This window comes from Oncorhynchus masou, unplaced genomic scaffold (assembly GCF_036934945.1).
Source record: "Oncorhynchus masou masou isolate Uvic2021 unplaced genomic scaffold, UVic_Omas_1.1 unplaced_scaffold_12849, whole genome shotgun sequence".
NCBI classification, from domain to species: Eukaryota; Metazoa; Chordata; class Actinopteri; order Salmoniformes; family Salmonidae; genus Oncorhynchus; species Oncorhynchus masou.
In genome coordinates this window covers 1-6,112 of record NW_027002692.1, presented here as the reverse complement: position 1 = coordinate 6,112, position 6,112 = coordinate 1, and the positions used below count along the sequence as shown (strand labels likewise).

At 41.3% G+C, this 6,112-nt stretch overlaps 1 long non-coding RNA gene across 1 annotated transcript; it reads right to left on the bottom strand.

The window, feature by feature from the left end:
- Nucleotides 1-950: 950 nt before the first annotated feature.
- Nucleotides 951-4,485, bottom strand: LOC135530186 (uncharacterized). Its single transcript, XR_010453818.1, has 3 exons — nt 4,330-4,485; nt 1,258-1,317; nt 951-1,065 (listed from the first exon to the last, which is right to left on the bottom strand). It is a non-coding gene; the product is annotated as an uncharacterized LOC135530186 (long non-coding RNA).
- Nucleotides 4,486-6,112: the final 1,627 nt, after the last annotated feature.

Genomic DNA, 6,112 nt, shown 5'->3' with positions numbered 1-6,112 from the left:
TTGTTATTGTGTAATACTATGTAGGCTATACCAGGGGTTGAAAGATAAGATTGTTATTGTGTAATACTATGTAGGCTATACCAGGGGTTGAAAGATAAGATTGTTATTGTGTAATACTATGTAGGCTATACCAGGGGTTGAAAGATAAGATTGTTATTGTGTAATACTATGTAGGCTATACCAGGGGTTGAAAGATAAGTGGGTGAATATCATAAAAAGCATTTACAGGTGTTTTGTGAAGGGTTCGGTAAGACATGGTGTGTTGATTGAAAGATGATTATTCTTTTCACTGCCATTGAACTGAAAAAAATAAAAAATACATGTAATGAAATGTTAATTGTTTACAGAACTGAAGTTGTTGGAAACATTTGAACCTGGACTCAGACAGTGACCAGAACCTAGATTCAATCCAGATCGCGAAAGATCCGCATTTTAGCATGTTTGATGTTTAAAGGTTATCTCCGATTCAGCTGACATATGCATTTTACCATGAGTGCTATCTCTGAACTGGAAGCATTGCCTTTCAATGACAGATGTAACGGATCTCACTGTGATCTGGATTAGATAAAAATTGGAATTAAACATTTTTTTACAAAAATAATGTGGGAAAAAACTCACAAGTGCCGAGGTTGTCCTGGTCCAAACTCTTACCAAGTGAATAGAGACAATTGGGTCCCATTGCTGTGAAAAGAAGATGAAGACGTTATTTAGGTTGACAGGAGCCCTCTGAGCACATTCAGGATGAGACATAATCAACAGGCTTACCTGGGTGTATACATGTCACAAGTATTCCAGTCAGACTCATCTCCATCTGAGAACGAGAGAGAGGCAGATTCACAATGCAATAATACTGTGTGTTTCAAAACATTTAGCCTTACATTACCAGGTCAGTATAAACCAGAGCAGTGTCCGTATATACCTGGAGTGTCTGCGCTGCCTGGAGTGCAAATGATCAATCCCAGCGTGCGGGCCATTATGACAATCACACACATGGATGAAGCCACTATAGTAGCCGTTCCAACTGTAGCAGTCGCAACTCTTCTGGACTCCCCCTGGCAGTAACTGCTGAGTAGAGCATCAATATAATATGATGACAGTCATTCATGGTCTCATTTCATTGAACTGAGTGTAAAGCCTGTCGTGTGTCTCTTGTCCTCTAAACCCAGTGGTGATAAATATGTCCACAAATATATTCAGTAGAATTGTTATTTTAAATAAATAAAAGACACAAATAAGAGAAAAACATTGTACACCTACCAGGGTTTGTTAGTTCAGTTGTGGTGAAAGTCCTAACAACCAGTTTCTCCTCTTGCTGTTCTGATTCAATGGTAGAAAATGATCATTATAGAACATCAAATTGCTAATGCAATGGTTGACAAATATATATACAGTGCATTCGGAAAGTATTCAGACCCTGTCAGGACCCGGTTACGAACCTGGGTCTCCGGAGTGAGAAACAGTCACTTAACCAACTGAGCCACGAATAGTCAGCAGAACCCAGAAGATGAGGCAGACACAGCAGTACTTAAGACGGTGTATTTAATAAAGTAAAAAGGAGAAGTCCTTAAATACAAAAATGGCAAATCCAAAAGGTGGTAGGAATAGCACAAAAAAGCCTCAAGAGATACTCAAAAACAAAAACAGAATTCCACAAGAGCATCCACCGGAATCGACAAGAATACACAGAACACTAGGGCTGGGTGCTAACATACAAACACAGAGCACAGAACTGAGGGAAACTAAGGGTTTAAATACAATCAGGGGAAACGAGGCACAGGTGCAAATAATAATGGGGAACAAGGGAAAAAACATAAGGTCAAAAAGCACAATGGGGGCATCTAGTGACCAAAACCCGGAACAACCTCTGGCCAAATCCTGACAGAACCCTTGTCGTTTCCCACATTTTGTTACGTTACAGCCTTATTCTAAAATGTATCAAATTGTTTTTCCCCTCATCAATCTACACACAAGTTGTCCCATTAGGACAAAGCAAAAACATTTTTAGAAATGTTTGCAAATTCATTAAAAAACAACAGAAATATCATTTACAAGTATTCAGACGCTTTACTCAGTACTTTGTGGAAGCACCTTTGGCAGCAACTACAGCCTTGAGTCTTGGTATGGCTGTGCAACAAGCCAAGGTATTGGGAGTTTCTCCCATTCTTCTGCAGATCCTCAAGCTGTCAGGTTGATGGGCAGCGTAGCTGCACAGCTATTTTCAGGCTTCTCCAGAGATGTTCCGACGGGTTCAAGTCCGGGCTCTGGCTGTGCCACTAAGGACATTCTGAGATTTGTCCCGAAGCCACTCCTGTGTTCTATTGGCTGTGTGCTTAGGGTCGTTGTCATATTGGAAGGTGAATCTTCACCCCAGTCTGAGGTCCTGAGCGGTCTGGAGCCGGCTTTCAACAAGGATCTCTCTGTACTTTGCTCTGTTCAGCTTTCGCTCGATCCTGACTAGTCTCCCAGTCACTGCCGCTGAAAAACATCCCCACAGCATGATGCTGTCACCTCCCTGACCAAGGTCCTTCTCCCACTTTTGCTCAGTTTGGCCAGCTCTAGGAAGAGTCTTGGTAGTTCCAAACTTATTCCATTTAAGAATGATGGAGTCCACTGTGTTCTTGTGGACCTTCAATGCTGCGGAAATGGTTTGGTACCCTTCCCCAGATCTGTGCCTCGAAACAATCCTGTCTCTGAGCTCTACGGACAATTCCTTTGCATGCCAGCAAAGCCACGACACAACACAACACTAAACAATATGTTAATTGTACTATACCAGTGACAAACAGTGCCCACAAACTGGCCTACATAAAGCTGTCCCAACAGCCTACATAAAGCTGTCCCAACAGCAGAGTCCAAAAAGCAGTCCCAACACCTTACCACGGCTACACCTGGTTATCAGCAGAGCCTTGTCTGGCAGCGAAACAGTTCATTCAGCCACATTTACTGCCTTTAAAAAACATAGCTGATATGGCTGACTTGCTTAAACAACTGTGGTTTCTACTGACAATTGATATGTACAAACTAGGGCCTAAGGGGATGACAAGTGCATAAGAGTCAATCCAGAATTTCGATTAAAACATTCATGAGCGAGCTAGGACGGACAGGATCAATATAACTATTTGTTCAGCACTTTTAAAATGTACAGTGACAGAATTCAGAACATTCTTACAGTGATCTCCCTGTACACCAAGTCAGAACCGTAGGATAAATAAAGGGGGCATATAAGCAGACAATGAAAGTTCTTGCAAAATTAGATGATTACATTTTAAAGGCTACATGTGCACCACCAAGTCAGAACAATAGTCAAAATTAAGAGGTGAAAATATGCCAAATTATTAGTATGAGGCACATGGGCTACTAACAGCTTACTACACAACATACAGTGTACTAATTTCTTCGCTACACTATACATATCTCCCTGGCATATTACATCATTTATGCAACAGCATGCAATACGTTTTTGGACTCACCTTGTTGTGCTGTGCTCACCTGAACAGGAAGGTGGCCCAGCGGTCCTTCGTGGACATATCGTGGACAGGACTTATTTTCACAGTCATAGCTCGTTTGCCCAGAGTCTTCTACAGATTTTGCAGTTCCGAGTTAACAGTTGTTTTGAGCACGGCACTAATCATGCTTCATTGACAGCATGGCCAATGTTGAACGTTTATAATTTTAAACTAGGAAAAGAGACCATTAATCTTAGACTTGGCACCACACAGCCACTCCACTGAATAGCAGGCTAATGATTGTTTTCCAATGCTTACAGTTAGCCACTGATTCTTTCCAAACCACTCATTGTTGAATTTGCGATTTCCAACTTGTTGTGTAATGCTTTATTTCCGATTGCCGATGAGTACTGATATATTTTATCTATAATTTCCCTTCATTATTTCTCTTCATAGACAAGGATTAAAAATGAATGACTGGTCGCCACTGTGGGGACTTTATATAGACAGGTGCTTTCCAAATCATCTACAATCAATTTCATTTACCACACTGCAATCAAGTTGTAGAAACATCTCCAGGAGGATCAATGGAAACAGGATACACATGAGTTCAATTTTGGGTCTCATAGTAAAGGGTCTGAATACTTATGTAAATCATCTATTTATGTTTATGTTTTTTTTTATACATTTGCAAAAAATTCTAAAAACCTGTTTTCGCTTTGTCATTATGGGGAATTGTGTGTAGATTGATGAGGAAACAAAACAATTTGATCAATTTTAGAATAAGATTGTAACGTAAAAAAATGTGGAAAAAGTCAAGGGGTCTGAATACTTTCCGAATGTACTGTATATTCCGAATAAGAATATACTAGCACATACTCACCTTTAACCTGCAGCTTGACCTCAAAGCAGCGTTCATTTTGTCCCATCTGCAACCTACATCTGTACCATCGGCTGTGACTGTACTCCACCATGGAGAGAGACAAAGATGCATCTCCTGAACTGAGATTCCCTCCAAAGCTCACTCTTTTTCCTAGGACTGTTTGGTTGGGAGACATCTGACATATTGAAGTATTTGGATCTCACTGTCTCCCAGTCATCGCTGCCCAGGTCACTGATGATATTTGGGATTTCCTGTTGTCATGGTCAACATGGCAAGGCAGGGTAGCTATCCCGTTCAGGTGCTGCCATAACTGAATGTAGAATTTTGGCATTCTTTGGAGGAGAGGAGAGGCTTATCAAACAAGGTTGACTCTATTTTTATTTGACACTTACATAGAAAGAAATGGAATATATCATTTTACCTTTCACTTTTAGAGTGATGTTTTTCACATGGACACAACTCCATCCCAACCAGACCTTGCAACTATAAAGCCCTTCGTCAGATTTCCTTACATCTCTTAGAGACAGGGACAGGTTTCCAGCCGCCACAACATCCGCTCCCGACTCGAAGGCCACACGTTCTGATTTATGGGCCACAGATGGATCATCAGGCCACACCAAGATGTCCTCATGTTTAGGTGAACGTTTTATCCATTTCACTCTGGTTGCTGAATCTTTGTGGATTGATATGAAACAGGGGAGGACAACTACCTCTTCCTGAGTAGCTGTGATGAATTGTGGCGCATCTACATGAGAACAAGACTCAGCACCTGGGAAATTATGGAAAAAATGGATCAAATTAGCATTTTAACTAAATTAAATAACTAATTAAATATGCATACTGCTCTAAAATTACTTTCAGACAATTAAATCAAGTGCAATTTAATCAAAAATGACTCTACTCACCAGCAAACTGTGTTCTGATGATCAACAGAAGTATTGACAACCCTTGTGACTGAAACAGTGCCATTATCCATGTAAGTGTGTGAAGTTCCTTATCAAGGTAGTCTCTCATCTCAGAGTCCAATCTCAGTTCTCCAAGGCCTAGTTTCTATATGTGTCATGAATACACATTTGCGGGGAAACATTTATTGACTTCCCACATAAAAACAATGTTGTTTTGAAGATTATATGCTTAACAGTGCCATCTAGTGTCAAAGACTGAGAACAAGTTATTTGCTTAAAATAATATACATATATTTAAACAGACAAGCCAGTTAAGAACAAATTCTTATTTACAATGACGGACTCCCAATCACTGCCAGATGTGATACAACCTGGATTCGAACCAGGGACTGTAGTGACGCCTCATTCACTGAGATGCAATGCCTTAGACCCTGCACCACTCAGGAGCCCTGTAATTTTCACATTTATCCAATTAGTTATACAATACTTAGCCTAACCGTACTGTTAGATGTTACATCCAGAGTGGCGCAGTGGTCTAAGACAGTGCAAGAGGCATCACTGCAGTATCTGGCTCAAATCCAGGCTGCATCACATCCGGCTGTAATTGGGAGTCCCATAAGGGCTGCACACATCCGGCTGTAATTGGGAGTCCCATAAGGGCTGCACACATCCGGCTGTAATTGGGAGTCCCATAAGGGCTGCATCACATCCGGCTGTAATTGGGAGTCCCATAAGGGCTGCATCACATCCGGCTGTAATTGGGAGTCCCATAAGGGCTGCACACATCCGGCTGTAATTGGGAGTCCCATGGGGCTGCATCACATCCGGCTGTAATTGGGAGTCCCATAAGGGCTGCATCACATCCGGCTGTAATTGGG